The 17,812-nt window shown below is 35.8% G+C and overlaps 1 pseudogene; it reads right to left on the minus strand.

Moving 5' to 3' along the window:
- LOC107752705 (tRNA-splicing endonuclease subunit Sen54-like) overlaps positions 1 to 17,812 on the minus strand; it is a 23,329-nt pseudogene that overhangs the window by 604 nt on the left and 4,913 nt on the right.

A 17,812-nucleotide genomic window follows, 5' to 3' on the forward strand; every position in this document is an offset into this window, starting at 1 on the left:
AAAACTTAATTTTTGATTAGTAATATGCATTGCTAAGAACTTCATTTGGACAACTTTAAAGATGATTTTCGCAATATTTTGATTTTTTTGCACCCTCAGATTCCAGATTTTCAAATAGTTGTATCTCGGCCAAATATTGTCAGATCCTAACAAACCATACATCAATGGAAAGCTTATTTATTCAGCGTTCAGATGATGTATAAACGTCAATTTCAAAAATTGACCCTTATGACTGGTTTTGTGGTCCAAGGTCACATTTCTCATTGTTGAACTACTAAAATAACTAAAACTTAATAAAACCTAGACATATTTTAAATATACAAAACCTGGTTAAAAATTGAAACCCCCCCAAAAAATACTACAACTAAAATTAAAATGAAAACAGAAATTATAATAAAATCTAATTCATTAGTATATCAATGTTACTAAAATTATACTGCTGTAAAAATGTGTTTGTTATCATTGCCTGAAGAAACAACAAAATACAAAGGACACAAATTATATTTATTTTTGTCATTTCCATCTACGCAGAAAACACATTTAAAATCAGATCGTCACGTATTATGTGTCATGATGAGAATCACTGACGCATGCTCATATGCTCAGTTCATTGTGCAGTGAGTGTGTTTACTTGCAAACAGTGTTATGAGCGTAAAGGTGACTCATCTAACGCCTGATTTCTCTGAAAAACTGCAGATGATTACGACGAAAGATCATTGTAAAATATGTAGTCTGCTTGCGCACAGCTTAGCAATAAATAAAGTTGCGAAGTGTCTACACTGTAAAAAATGACCGTGAATTTAGCGGTAAAAGACTGTAAAAATGCTACAGTAAAAACCTGTTAAATGGTTAACGGTAAATTCCCCTACTATATACGGTGAAAAACTGTATTGGACATTACATGTATTGGAAATCAATTTTACAGTAGTATACCGTTTTTGGAAGTGAAAAAATACCATATAATTTACAGTGAATAACCGTAAATTGACATTCCCAGAATTCCCTGCGTTACATTTCAAATTTGATGTTTTTTTGTTGAAATAACTGTTTCTTAGTTTTTTCTTATCAGTTTTGTAGATGGGCTTTGGTTCATCATGTGACTTTCTCATCACCACCTGCATTTGGTGGTTATCGGTGTATTACAAAGGTACAAAACAGATTTCAGTACTTCAATAAGGTTGTATATTAACATTATATCAGTTAATGAAATTACGGTATTTAACTGTAAATTTAAGTAAAAACTATAAAACCTAAAACTTTGCTACCGTATTTTTTACGGTAAAATTCTGGCAACCACAGCTGCCGTTTTTTTACCGTACATTTTACGGAATTTTTTTTACAGTGTACCATAGTTCATAGGCACCTGTGTGCATGCATCAAGATCAATGTACATAACTGTAATTTAAATATCATATATCACCAAATCAACACTGAACAGCAGCTGATGTAGTGGCTAATGCTTTATTGACAAACAAAGCAAATACCCAGGGTGTCCCAGACAGATAATTTCACCGGGGCTTCAAAACTAATCTAATTAACTCTTTACCACACCTCAAAACGTCATTTTAGAGGTAGTAACGGAGGCTTGAGCCATTGATAATGCAAACTAATGCAGTTACGAGAGAGAGAGAGCGTGTGTGAATTACCTGAGTCTGTGCGTATAGCGAGAAATGTCATGTAGCTTTTACATTTAGTCATTTAGCAGGCGCTTTTATCCAAAGCACCTTACAAATGAGGACAATGGAAGCAATCAAAATCAACAAAAGAGCAATGATATGCAAGTGCTATGACAAGTCTCAGTTAGCTTAACGCAGTAAACGTAGCAAGGGTTTTTTAAATACTATAATAAAATAAAACAGAATAGAAAAAGTATAGAGCAAGCTAGTGTTAGAGGTCTTTTTTGCTTTTGTTAATTGTATAATAAATAAAAAAAGCAACTCGTGGTATTGATACAAAAATGGACTTTGGTGTGTATATGCTATGCACGTGTTTGGCGTGCATATAATACGCAGTTTTCGCGTGCATATGATACGAAATTTGTTGGCGTGCATATAATACACAGTTTTCGCGTGCATATGATACGAAATTTGTTGGCGTGCATATGATACGAAATTTGTTGGCGTGCATGATACGAAATTTGTTGGCGTGCATATGATACGCAGTTTTCGCGTGCATATGATACGAAATTTGCTGGCGTGCATATGATACGCAGTTTTCGCGTGCATATGATACGCATGTGTTTGGCGTACATATAATACGTAGTTTTTGCGTGCATATGATACGAAATTTGTTGCCGTGCATATGATACGCAGTTTTCGCATACATATGATACGCATCTACCCCACAACCCTAATCCTACCCATCACGTAGCATATACACGCCAAAGTCCATTTTTGCGTATCAATATCACGAGTTTTCGTTTTTATTTGGCGTACTATTTATACACACTTTCATGAGATCGGGTTAAATGCGGTTAAGACCTGCCTGGAACTACTTTAGCTCTGCGCGTTTATCAATCAATCACATTCAAGCATTCAACAGCCTCTTGGTATAAAAAGTAATTGCTGTAATTCAGTTACAATTTTTAATTGACTGACAGCTCTAGCAAAATGAAACTCTGAAACACAAAATGCAATAGAAATCTGACAGAGAACGTATACAGACATGTAATGTGGGTGTGTGGATTCACAAACATGGTGGCATCAAGATATACAGTTATTGATAAACATCCCATACCATTCCTTCAATCCAACACCAAACTAAAGCGCTAGCTTTTTCATTTTCAACAGAATATTGTGACAGCACTGAAGTGCATTGAATAACACAATAGACATAGCACTTCCAATATGGAGTACACAGAGCCAGAAACAAAACGCATTCATTCTTAATGGTTTTGTTTTAAAATCAACACAAAGAGGCAGTTGACCAAAAAATTAAAATCCTGTCATCACTTATTCACCCTCATGTCATTCCAAAATTGTATGACTTCGGTTTTAAATAATGTTCAAATTTCAGATATTTTAAAGAATGTTGGTAGCCAAACAGTTTCAGTTCCCACTGACTTCCATTGTATTAACAAAAAAGTACAGCTTTGGAAGGACAGCTGCTTCATGGCATGCAGATCAGTCACAGGACCGTCAAAACTGTCAATGTACAAAGACCGAAATCAATTGGGTTGCTCAGATCAGGACATATACAGATATCTTGTCACGTGATACAGATTTGATCATTTATTCTTTATCATTTAAGATTTTATCAGGAGCTCTGTCATAATTAATGTAGAAAATGTAGAATTTTAGCATAAAAATGTGCATCACTCAATCAGACAGCTGATTATGACTAAAGATTATGGTTCTAAATACTATATAGTCACATGACAAAATGTGCACTGCGATACAAGGCATTATGCATTTTTCAGTATTCTGAAAATATTAATAATAATATTAATAAAATTAATGATATTTGAATATTGGTATCTTTTATCAAAATGGTGTTTTGCTTTCCATTCATGCCATTTACGAGTGCACCCCTTATTCGTGGTAAAATCACTGTAACACACAAAACTTTTTTATTTCCAGTATCTCCAATTTTTGTTATGTCTATTGCTTTTGGAGGATTTAACAGCAAATTGCAAAGCCAATAATTCTTCTGTTAAAATTTTATTTATTTAAAACTTATTTATTTGCACTGTAGATTTTTTTTTCTTTTAATTCCCAGTATCTCCAGTTATTACTAAATTTGTTATGCCTCTACCGAAACATTTATTTAAAGGGTAGAAACATCAGAGATGGATCATACCACGAGGCCAAATATAGCATGTTATTAAACATTTTGATGAAAGACTTGCATATTCCATTCCATTGCTAAATACTGCAAAAGCATCAAATGATTTTCCACTATGAATCAGCAGTCAGTTCGATCCAGCCACTGTATAACTAAGGCAAAATGACAAAACCAATACAGCAGGGAAAAGACAATCACTCACTGTGAGCAATCATAATACAGATAATAAGTCAGCAGACTAATTTCAGTGTATTGAGGCAGTGTGTTTACCTGCAGACACACATGCAAGGCTCTCCAGGGTGGCTCTTTTTAAACTCTGCCACCGTATCCGGTTGGTAAACATCAAAACTAATCTTCCACTGCTCTGACGGGGACAAGCTGAGAAAACAGATCGTTTAAAACAGCAGTGCAATCATCTCAAACCCTTATTTGACTCCAACTTTGAGACAAAGGGCAAAGCTACCAGGTTACTCTGACACTTAATGTGACGTTGCATAAATGCTCATTTAGGAAAGCACAGTACAGGATAGTAAAGGTGAGCTATACACACCTGGAAACCCCCTCAGACCAGCTTGAAGACTTGATAATGCTGATCTGGTCCAGCAGTTCACCTGCACCATAACAGGACAAAAAAGGATGAATGTCACATGAAAGTAAGACAACAAGAGGCATTCTCCACAAAGAGTTCAAAAGGTGCCCCATTAACTTTCTAAGCACAAAAACCATGTCAGTTGAAGAGACATTAGATAATCTAATCAAATGATCTATCTATTTGACGTACAACTTTTTTTATTATGAACCTATTTTAATTTTCAAAAATGTATTATTTACACATATCCTTTTATTTGCATATCATAAAATAACATTTTACATAGAGTGAGCGGCGGCCGTGGGGCTAGAGTGAGCGGAGGCCAGGGGGCTAGAGTGAGCAGAGGCCGGGGGGCTAGAGTGAGCGTTTAATATGCTTTCCTACCTGCCTGTCAGCGTATGTATTTGCATACCTCTGCGCATCAGGTTCGCACAGACAGGATACGTCATCAGCACGTTCACGCACACTGTGCAGACAGAGCGAGAATGGCAGACAAACATCAACAACCCGATCTTCCTTCCTGGTATTGTAGTACTTTTAAAGTTCTCTCACCGATGAATGACACATGATGTAGCCCAGCGGTTAATCCTGTCCTCGCGCCAGCTCGTTAGAAGTGAGCTACGTGCATGAACTGTGGGCTAAAGTTAGCATTTTCCAAGATCTCCTACTGCACCTTTAAATTTGATACAACTAAATTTAAGACTTTTTAAGACCCCGCGGAAACCCTGAAAACATAATCGGCTCAAAGCAGTGGTTTAAGAAATCTATTTATTTATTTATTGTTCAGTGAAAGTGAGTGTTCTTACGGTGTGAGGTGCACTGGCCAGGCTGAGTGAGCGGCGTCCCCTCCTTGAGCAGGACCTGAAGAGTGTACCTGGACACAGGACTCTGAGAGCGTTTCCTCTTCAGCTCTTTTCTCTGTTTGTCCCATGATGATGCTGGCAGATTCAGCTGTCTCTCGTATGTGGATGGGTGTGAAATATTAGATAATATTATAGAAATATTGCATAATATCATTCTGTAGAAAAGTTGGTACAAACACGCAAATGATTGTACTAAGAATAAGTGCATGACTGTTACCTGAGGTCAAATCTGTTCACAACATACCCAAGCCTTTTCAAATGTCCAAAAACCTAAATTAAAGAAGACAAATTACACTTACGGATGTTTGACGGTGCACTCAGTATGCTTTTATTGTATGTTTCGCTCTTCTTTGCCACAGTGGTTTTGAACTCTGTACTGACAGTGTACATGTACATAATCTAAAACATTTGTCAAAAGTTTAATGGCAAAAAAATACTGAGTGCACCTTTAAGAAGAGTGTTTTCTCATCTAGGTGACACCCGAGACAAGCCTGATACTGATGAAGAGTCAGAGAAACCGCTCATATCCCTCCTGAATGGATAAAGGAAGGTCCCGGTAAAACACCTGCACATTGCCCTGAATCAGGAACAAAACATGGCAGCGATATAGTTTACGCAAAAACATGAAGCAGCACAACTGTTTTCAACACTGATACTAATCAGAAGTGTTTCTTGAGAAGCATATTAGACTGATTTCTGAAGGATCATGTGACACTGAAGACTGGAGTAATGATGCTGAAAATTCAGCTTTGCATCACAGGAATAAATTACATTTTAAAATATGAAGAGTTAATTTGCAAAACCGATAACTCCATTTTTATGTTTTTTTCAGAAATCATGTTTTTTTTATTGCGCATTCCAAGTAATATCAATCAAACTGCAGTTGGGTTGTTTTGATTAAGTAATAATAGCTTAAATACAGGTAATTCACAAAATTAAAGTTAATTGAAAGTATGTTTTTTTTACATATTAAAAGTTTATTTTATGGCAAAAGCAGATAACTCCACATTTCATGTTTAAGAGTTTAAAAAAACACTTGTTTAATCTTTGTAATCTCCTCGGATGACAATGTAGACGCCTGACAAACGTTGTTGTTGTTGTTGTGATCATAAACTGTATGGATGTGATTACACGCAATACACGGAGCTTTTCCCTCACCATTGTAATGCGCTGCTTTTGCAAGCTACCGTGAAAAATGTTTCAGCTTTTATTTTCCTTTTTCGCCTGAAGAAGAAATCACAGGTTCATCAAGTTCGTCGAAATTATCCATCCTCGATCACTTTTAGTCAGCTTTGATGAAACTCCTCTCAGCTGTTGTTTCTTTACAAACCATTGTAAAGAAAATGCTTAATGCATTAGACAGTGATATTGGAGGAACAAATTCAGTATTCACCTTGTTAATAAAACATACTATGTACAGGCAGCTAGATGAACCCAGAATATGAGCACAATGCACAAGTTTCACGTTTCCCATATAAAATCATCATGAAGAAAACAATTCACATGCGAGTTCATCTGTATCTATTATGCAGTATCAATATGGTGTACACTGAATTTGATCATTTAAGTGTGCATGTCTTAGTGCATAAAGTCACGTTAAGTGTTTTTCACGCTTAGCGTTTTAGAACGTCTCGCTATTTTTATTGACTGATAAAAAAGATATGGATCGCAAACACACACCCAAAACTTGTAGTTTGTTCACATATCTCTGTTTTTCTTCTTTTGAGAGGTGAAATAAATATTCGTGGTTTGAAACAGATTGAAAATCGACAGGTCTGTGCTGCAGTTTTTGGGATGTTTTGCCCTCAGGGTCTCTCTAAAAACTTACACTCTAAAAAATGCTGGGTTAAATATAACCCAGCGCTGGGTTAAAACGGGACAAACCCAGCTATTGGGTTGTTTTGACCCAGCAACCGCTGGGTCAAAACAACCCAATAGCTGGGTTTGTCCCTTTTTAACCCAGCACTGGGTTATATTTAACCCAGCATTTTTTAGAGTGTAAGTTGCTTCAGTCCAGTAAATGTTCCTCTTAAAATATAGTTACAATGACATAAAATTACTTAAAACTGATATAAATAAGAGTATGAAAATGTCCACTCACACATTCCATAAGGTAAAGAGCCTCTTCAGGACGCAGGCACTGCTTGCCTCTCTCTGAAAAACCCATCGTCTGCCAAAACTTCCCCTGCAAAACATGACATAATTACTAAGAGTGGCCTACGAACAGATGGAGATGATATTTCATTCGATGTGTGTCACGGACTCACTGCTGGTGATTGCAGTTCCACTAGTCTTTCGTCAGCGATCCAGACAGCTTTCACTAGATTCCCTCTGTGCAGATGCATTAGAAACACAAAAACAGCATCACGTTTCTTTCTGTCTTCTTAGCTTTCGTGTGCTGTGCAGTAAGTGAGTGTGTGTTTTCATGACTTCACTCACAGTCTCTCGACTCTCTCCTCGGCCAGGAGCGTCCAGTGCTCATCCAGACTCTGGGGCAGACTCTGCCTCATTGGGCATGAAGTCTTTCTGACCCCTCACCGGTATCTTATGGCTCCGGGACCTCGCCTCAAACAGCTCTGATGGACTGCATGCAAAGTCAACAGTCAAGACAAATTTACGAGGTCAAATATATTTATATATAGCCTATATATATGTGTGTGTGTGTGTGTGTGTATTTTGAATAACACACATTAGAATACAAAAAATATATTTTAAATATAATTAAATAAAATTGTGAATTTTAGATAAAGATATAGTTCTAAAAATCGTTCTCAGTATTAAAGGAGACATATTATGCACCTTTTTACAATATGTAATATAAGTCTCTGGTGTCCCCAGAATGTGTCTGTAAAGTTTAAGCTCAAAATACTCCACAGATCATTTATTATATCATTTTGAAAATGGCTATTTTGAGTGGAAGCAGAAAACCGCTGATTTTCCTGCCTGTCTCTTTAAATGCAAATGAGCTGCTGCTCCCCGGACAGAAAGCGGCTGTCACAGCATGAGTACTAAACTTAAGTTCTCATTCACACACAAGTTTACGTTAAAAACACACGAGTTACAAAAACAGTGGGTTATGTCTGTGAAGGTAAACAGCTGGGAAATAAATCGCATGTTTATTTTAGATCTGTGTGGCAGCAGCAATATACAGTAAATAAATCAATAAATGCACTGCTCTGTTGTCTCTGAGGCTGGGACTCTAAACAGTGTTCTGTGCTCGTATGTGCAGCCAAACACAGAACAGTTAGCATGTTTTACTCAAACTTTCACCATGGCATTAGAGCTGGTACACCGTTGTCGCTTGCGAAAACACAATAACGGCGCCGTGGGTGGAAACTTACAGATTAAAGGGCGGTAATATTATAATGAGATCCCTTTGCCACGTCACCAAGGGAGCGAAATCAGACACGCTCGTTTTTTCAGACGCTTGGTTTTATTTAATTTTGCTCCTTTTCAAATTTCCTTTATGTATAGATTTTGTTTTACTATCGTCATTGATCCAGACTTTCGATGTCAAAATATAAAAAATACATTTATAAAAATACGAATTATTACGTTTAAAAATATGATCGTATAAACAACGACTGACATTCCAATACTGATTGTGTGAAAATTATTAGTATCAGTTATTTATACAAATCACGACTGCCTCTGTTTATCATCTCCACTAGAACGTGCTTTACCATACATGTGAAGTAAAACCAAGGTTACTATTACTTTAGAGCAGAATATTTTTATTGTATCATTTTCAGTCAGGCTGTAATTATGCAAATAGTATTAAATCACAATGTGTGTGTATTAAAGATATAAAATTATAGCTATTAGCCTTAGTAAGACTAAAGAGCGAGAGATTTCATAGCAAAATATTCAGTGTATGTTTGTGAATAATTTTAGATGTAGTAAGAATGACTTGTTCACCGTTTTTCAGAAAAATGAGAGAATTCTACTGTTGTTCATTCATGCGAATGAGCGTCTTTACCAGTAGGTGGCAGCACAGCACATAGTACACGTAGGGGTGACGTATTTTTGTAGTCCAAAACCTTTAAACTAGTTGCATTTACACTTCCGGTTCCATAGTCCTGATGTCAGTGGGTTTTTTGAAAAAAATTTTAATTTTTATTTTTATTAAATGCCCAAAATAATGTCTGTGTTTAGCACAAGCGCAAGACATTGTCACATTTTATTTTGCATCATAAACTGCATCAGTAATACCCCCTTGTGATTTTTAAAGCTTGCTAGCTGGTTGCTAACAAGTGCCTACTTGTTTTCACAGCCTCGTTGTGTTTATAATTGCGCTCTTGCAAACTATTATAACTCAAATGTTTTTTGTTTTTTTTTAAATATGGAAAAAGTTGTCAGAATGGTGGTGATGTTAAAGTCATGCAACGTGGCCTAGTTTGTTTATAGTTTATAGTTTAGCTTTTTAACTGTGCCGATTGTGTTTGTGCTTTAGAATTCATAAAAGCTGTGTTCATTTGTGGATATTATCATAAAATCACAAACTTTTGTTGGTCACAGAGCTTATTTTCTGCAATAATCCAGTATCAGTGCGATGCCTTCCAGGTTGGCCCACAAAAATACATCATCACTGCAACACTCAAGCTCACAAAAGAAGATATTTTGAGAAATGTATCAGTGTTTTTTTTTTTTTTCCAGTGTTCTTCAAAGTATCTTCTTTTGTGTTCCACTTAGGGTGAGTAAATGACAGAATTTTCATTTAATATTTATTTATATTAAATGCAATAATTAGCTAACCTTTAGAGAGCATTCTGACTCACTTAAGCAGGACTTAAGCACATCTTATGTGACTTGTGAATTTCGTAAAAAATATGGTAAAAGTATACTACCAAGGCCCAGTTTCAGAGACAGGACTTAGCTTAAGCCAGGACTAGGCCTTAGTTAAATTAGAATATTTAAGCAGCTTTTATTAAAATGACTTAGAAAAAAAACATTAGTGGTGTGCATCTTGAGACAAAACAATTGTAAGATATGTCAGTGCGATTTGCTTTCAGTTGAGACAGCTCAAACATGCACTTTAGTCTAGAACTAGTCTTAAGCCTTGTCTGTGAAACTGGGGCTAAATGTACTGGCAAGCATTTATGGTAAACTAAAATATACTTTAATGCCATTTGTATTGATTATCATGAATATTATTATACCACTGTCAGGCAGACCATAGAGCTACCGTCTACTACACGACTTGTGCACTACTTTCAAAAAGTCACATGAGAGCTTTGTGAGAGGAGCAGAAAGCTTTTTGGGGGGTTAACAAGTGTGGTCATGATGAACTTCTGTGGAAAAGAGCTGTAAAAGTTCTGGTCCACAACAAAAATAACAGTGTGCGGGTGAACAGATTTTTAGGTGAACTATTTAATCCTTTAACTGATTGATTTTTGTTGGTCTTTTCATATATGTCTAGTGAAGCACACTGGCTGTGGCTGAAGCCCCAGATGCCGCCCTGCTGAAGTGTTGTCAGGGGTATCAGGTGAATGGTGACGTGTGTTTGGCCGTATCACGCATCCAGCTCTCTTTTGTTTGACCTGAATGGCCGTAAAGCTCAGCCACCTGACTCCAACGATGAGGCAGACACCTCACAGACCAAAACACTGCCACTACAGCCTTACTTGCAGCTCCTCCCTCAGCCCTGCGCACCTCCACCCCCTTCCTGAAAGTCAACAATAAAGCACGTTTCCAGTAAGCCGAATAGCTTCACAAGTCCTAGCCATTACCATGACAACAAACGCCTTAAGCTGACAGTGGAGTCTCTCTTGACCAAATGAGGCCACCCATGCAGAGAAATGCATGGCACAGTGCTTTACTTTAAAGTACATTTTAAATCATTATGTTGTAATGATCTATCTTTTGACGTGCTTATAAAGAAGTACACTTATTTTGATGTGTTGACTAACATACTAAAGCACATGTTTAGAAACAGTCATGAAAGTGTCTCTCTTGAAGTCTCTTTTAAGATTTGAAGCACAAGTGCGCAGTATTCAAACTATAAGACTTGCATGCTTTCCGACTTAAGACTAGGTTTCAAATGGTTTAAAGCTTCTAAATAGGCCTTTGTCAAGTAAGTCTGCCTTGACAACATTTTGTTTAGTATCCATATGCAAATGTAATATTTTTACATATGTATAATTTCCTTACATGAAACATATTGTTAAGTTAAGCAAAAACATATATAAAACATTTTAATTATTGGAACACTTTCATACAGTATATTAATCAGTGTTTACGCATTACAAGTAAAGTGACTAACATAATCAGATTACTTTTTAAAGTAACTAGCGCATTACTTTTAAATTAAGTAACTTAGTTTTTCAGACACCTCTTCTGTCCCCATGTAGAGAGAAATTGGGAGTGAGGTGCAGAAGCCAAGGCATTTCATTCAGCCTGAGGCTTATTAATTTCATTTTTGGTGTGAAAGGGCTTTTATAATTGCCAAAAATATAACTTTTTTTGCCCAGGTGGCAAAAAGCAATGCAAAAGTAATGCAATTAGTTACTTTTTTATGGAGTAACGCAATATTGTAATGCATTACTTTTAAAAGTAACTTTCTCCAACATTGAATTTAAAATATATATCTAGCCCATAAATATGTATATGTTTATGTATGTGTAATACATTTTTGGACATGCATGCATGTGCATCCATCCTAAAATCTGTCAATGCATGTTGACATTATATAAGCAAATATAAAAGATTTAATAAAAAAAATTACAAAAACACTATATATAAACATATATAAATTTTTATGTATATATGTTGTTTTAATGAAGTTGCAAATATAAATCAAATATATATTGTTGACATATATGGTTGCTACATATATAAAAATCGTCATATGGATATTATTAACATATGTACATATACACGTTTTATTATGGGATTTTATATGTGTTATAAACATCTTCATCCTCCTAGAGAATGTACGTATATAGCGCTTTCGGCGTTATGTAAATCTTCCCACATAGTGAGGTAGACATGTGGGGGCGTGTTAGAACCAGGCGTTATAGGTAGGTGTGGCTGACTCTTAACTTTTATAAAGAATATCTCTTTGGATTTGAGACTTTAGTCTTTGCAACTTTACAGATCTTCTTTATGCACCAAGAGCTTGTAACACTCCAAAGAGAAAGGAAAAATTGAAATCTCATCATATGACCCCTTTAAAAGGGATTCACAGATCTTTGATTTTCAGAATTGAGTGGTTTCCTTTGTAGCCTTTAAACTTTATTTTTCAAAAAGATGCATGAAACTGACTGAAATAAACAAGATGTCTATATTATTAATTTTAAATTTATATAGATTTAATCCAATTTAATATCATATGGGATGTCAACAGTAATTGAACCACCTGTTATTTTACCCAGAAAGCTAAAAAAAATATATATATATATATATATATATCCATAATGAAATAGAAGGTTGTGCAAGAAAGAAAAACAGTTGTGTTTGATTCAGATAGGATTAAAATCACAAAGTAAGCCTGAGAAACACAAATTTACCAAAGCAAACTAGACTTTCCCAAATAGGCCTATAGAGTTGATAATCAAGTTGACCTTTTAATATGACCTCTCTGGCAATCTGTTTTAACATAGTGTTTTGCAAACCAATGGTCTGCACAAAAGTGAAAAAAAAAACAGCTCTGCCAATTTTAGACGAGACAGATCCAATTCAGTGCATTAAACAGCGGATTAGAGAGTCACATACTATGAAAGACTTTCACACATCCCAGGACCCGGCAGTTAAGCGCCGCTGAATGGGATGTAGAGAATCACACACAAAGCTTCCACGTCACTGTTGGACCGGCGCAGGGGCTGTTTGACGAAACTAACCACAAATCTGTAAAACTGTACAGTGAACAATATTAAACATCTACAATGCCCATTCAAGTGCTTCATGCAGCTGTAAATGATTGGATATCATATTGCCATGACACAACATATTAAGATCATTCTTGTGCAGTTCTATTAACGTGACACTAACAAGCTGATACCCCAAAATTGATGCTTACTGAAGTTTTCCAACCAAAATGATGGAGCTTCCTGGAAGATGATGTTATCAAGGAAAGGAGCGTTACAAAAGAAAGCATAACTGAAAAGTGAAACAGAAGACATATAATGCAATTAGCTGAACTTTAGAGTGTTTTTTGACCCACTTCAGTAGGACTTAAGTGCATGTTTATATGTAATTTAATTATTACTTCTATTGTCTTTGAAATATGGTTAAAGTGAACTGCTGAATGTACTGACAAGTATTTATGCTAAGCTCAAATATACTTTAATGACATTTTTATTGAAACCTGTATGTCATGTAATTGTATGTCACATTTAAAATATATAAACTTTTAAATGAAATATCGAATAACAAACTACAGCACTTTGATGTCAACGTTTAACGTTTAAAGCTTTACTTTACAGTACATTTTCAATAATTATGTTTTAATAATTATTTGATGTGTTGACTAACATACAGAAACACATATAAAGTACCTGATTATAATTTTAACTGTAGTGTGTAATTTGATATTACATTTGAAGTTACCACATTTTAAATGTACTAAATTGCATCATTATAAATTTGTGCTTACAAATATGCTTCAAAAGAAATTACACTGAGGCTTGTCAGAACATTTGTCAGTTCACTTTAACCATATTTCAAAGACAATAGAAGTAACTATGATATTACATATAAACATGCATTTAAGTCCTACTAAAGCAACTAAAAGCAAGTTGCATTTAATATCAATTTAAGCTGTAATACATTTTCATTTAATTGCAATTAACATGCAATTGTCATTAATCATTAAATTCACTTTGCACTTAAGCGTATCCTTTTAAAGTTTATTATATCTGTAATAAGTATACTTTTTATAAAGTAACTTTTAGTATCTCATACCAAAGATACTCACAACTTTTGAGGTTTTTGATTGTCTGCTATGAAAAAAAAAACAGATCAGAAATGAAAAACCGTAAGTCAAACCACCTAAAGAACTAGAGTTTAATGAACGAAAGCAGCCAGCATCTGACAAATAACATTTGGTCGATAAAGCTTGAAAGCTCTAAGAGGAGTTGGAGTCCAAAGCATTATGATGTCCAAAGCAGTGTTTATAAACTTCCAGTGTCTCTAGATATGAGCTGATTAATGTGTGTATGGCACACAGGCAGTGCACTGCTGACTTTCCTGCACAAGGTCACAGTGTTCCACTGCTGGCTCCCTCAGGGAGATTCCACGCTTCTAGAATGTTCTAGCTGATTCCCTGCATGACTAATTTTGTTGTTATGTATGAGGTGTGTGTGTGTGTGTGTGTGTGTGTAAGTGTGAGAGAGTGTGTGTGTGTGTGAGTGTGTGTGTGTGTGTGTGTGTGAGAGAGTGTGTGAGTGTGTGTGTGAGTGTGTGTGGACGGGGGGTAAATTCCTCCTCTCTCTCCGGTGTGTTCAGCCTTAAAGTCTAGGCTTGTTTGCATTCCTCTCAGTTAATAAGTGTTTGTCTGATCCCAGAGCAGGGACTAAAGATCGCCCCACACAAACACACGGCCCCTCCCTCGCCTCGCTGTAAAAGGTCCAGCAAGAGGGACGCTAGGCTAATGAGTGTCATAAATTTCATGGAGCTTCAGCTCATCCATTAACCATGATAATATCCGGGGGACCGGCACAGATCAGATCTACCACAGTGGGTCATGTGACCCATGCTAACACACACACACACATTGATGGTATGTTTAGCTTTCAACCCTGTTTGAAAGGCCAGTTTATTGTGTTGTGTTTCAGTCCGCACAAGTTTCTTTACTTGTGTAACTAGCAAGACTTAAACCTTCACTGGACCAGCACCAAACCAGCCTAATCCAGGCTGGGTTTGCACACTGTTGTGAAAAAGAAGTACACTTTAGCATACTTAAAGTATTTTTCATGGAAATAATATTCTTTTAAAGAATATGCTTAAGAACAGAATTTAATGTTTAAGGACACTTACTTGCATGTTATTAGCAATTGAAAATGCATTATACAATTTAAACTTACATTAAATGCAATTATTTGAACTCTAAAAGGTTTTTAGATGTACTTTAGTACATACTTTCATACAGTTTCATGGTCTGTTGTCTTAAAGTGTACTGCTGAATGTACTGACAAACATCTATCATAAACTAAAATATATTTTAATGTAATTTCTATAGAAACTTGTATGTTGCGCATTTAAATATATTTACACATTTGTAATGATGATGTTGTAATTTAGTACATATAAAATATATTAACTTTAAATGTAATATCAAACAACAGTAATAGTCAAGTATACTTTACATGTACTAGTATGTTAAGTCAACACATCAAAATGAGTGTACTTTAAAGCACAAAAGAATATTGTAATAAAGTCCACTGCAGGCAAGCGTATGTGCAGCTTTTATTTACAAGACTATACAAATATAAAGAAAGACCTGACTTGATACCAAACCATGAAATAAACTTGAACCTGAGCACAGACAAAGACTCACCAAGCAGCAGTTACACAAAACAAAGCTAGACAAGAGACAATGTTAACTCAAGGGCTATATATACACTAAACAATGGGGTCACATGACATAATCCAACCAATAAACACATGACACATAAACTAGACAACCAATGAAAACAGGACACATACAGTAAAGGAACCAATAGCAGGATCAGTGTACTTAAGTGTGATGATAATAAACAATCAGAAAAATTAACTCTCATTAAGTTCATTTTAATATAATTAAGTTCAAGTTAATATAAATTTCATTAATATTACATTATCTGCATGTATGATTTTTTTATAATATACTTTTGAGATTTAAAGTACACTACAAGTGCATATTCAATACATCGACACAAGGTTAGAAATGATAATTGTTTTATTATTATCATTATTTAAATGTTTTAAAATGATATTTAAATTGTTATTTTTATCTTTAATGTTTCATGAGTGGTACTCGTACACAAACTAAAAAATTGGCACTGGAAATTTCATTTCTGTGCCACTGGCAGCAAACAATAAAATAATAACTCTGTTCAAAAACATAAGCACTGCAAGTATATAATATAGTGCCATTAAAAAAAAAAAAAGATTTAACATTATTGTTACTAAATGTGTTACGTGACCTCATCATTTGCATGCTTAATTCATTAATTTGGCATCCATTTATCGTTTTGTTGTAAAAGTGTCTTGAAGTCTTAGTTAACCTAAAAATGAAAATGCATCATTTATTCACCAAAACTACTTTTGCAGAACACAAAGGAAACCTGTTTTGTCTGTGACATTACAGACCCACTAACTTTCAACATGTGGATTTAAAAAAAATAATAATAATTTTCAGAACATTTGCATTTATGCTCCACAGAAGAAAGAAAGCCATAGTGTTTTGGAATGACATGAGGTTGAGTAAATTAATTTTCATGTTGAACTACGTTTTTTAACACTTGACAGCTTTGTTGCATACTCCACTTATTGGCAAAAGTAGTATGGTATTTCATGCACACAGAAAATACACAGTATACATTGTATAAATAGTAGTGTGCTATTCTAAACACGTTCAGTGTTGTTATGTCTGACACAGTCTCTCAAACACATCGCAACCCCACTCGGTGCCACTATAGTGGAAAAGAAATTATACACTTCACCTTTCAAAAACAGTATCAGTGTTGATTAGAAAGGGAAGGGCTGTGGGAAATTACTTCAGAAGTCTGTGTTTCACTTCATCCTCCATCTGTTCCAATCAAGTCATTTAATGGGAGGTGCTGGGGGTGGAAAACCGAGAGTGTGTTTAGAGTTGCATTGGAGAAAGCCTTGGCCCAGCCGATCAACGAGGGGGTCCCAATTTGGATCCAGCATTGGGGCTTTTGTCAGGTTTTTGTCACCACGGCCGCTCACCTATTGAAGGCAGCGCCTCAGATATGTAAAGCAGCATCATTTTAAAGTCTTTGCTCCACTCGGAAACAAACAAAAGAAATAAAGAAATCAAATCAAGGAGAAAAAAAAAAAGAGTATCTTCTCTGAGTAGCGTAAAAGGCCCCGGCAGAGCCATGTGAGGGAAATAAAGAAATAAATGCAAAAACACAGTAGGGTGAAAGAGTTTACTATGCTCTTGTTTGCTTAAAGTAGGCTTTTTCCTTTTCATTGAACGAAGCCAAGTCCTGCAGTCAGCTTGGTGCGTCTCCCACCCAGCATTCAAAGGCAGGTCTGGACTTGCCAGTTCAAGGTCCGCCAGCATCACGTACGGTCTTCCCCTGGCTACCATGGGCCTTGTTTATGTTTGTTTTTTCTATCTGCAGCTCGCCGCTGTAATTCTCTCTCCCTGCGGCACCGGCTCTCTTGAGGCCATGGTGAGATCAGGTGTCAGGTGAGCTCTTCTCTATCTGCGCTTGTATGTGATAAACATTTAGTGTCTATATTGTTTCATGGTCTCCACAACAGAAGCGTCATCCTCGACACCTATGAGATTGGATAACCTCGAGCCAACAAACCTGTACTTGAAGGTGCCATTCACAGCACGGTTACCATGTTTCTTTCTTTAAAATATAGGCTACACTTACATGCGACAGGTGGGGGGGGGGGT

Source organism: Sinocyclocheilus rhinocerous, unplaced genomic scaffold (genome assembly GCF_001515625.1).
Source record: "Sinocyclocheilus rhinocerous isolate Xijiao unplaced genomic scaffold, SAMN03320098_v1.1 scaffold441, whole genome shotgun sequence".
Classification (NCBI taxonomy): Eukaryota; Metazoa; Chordata; class Actinopteri; order Cypriniformes; family Cyprinidae; genus Sinocyclocheilus; species Sinocyclocheilus rhinocerous.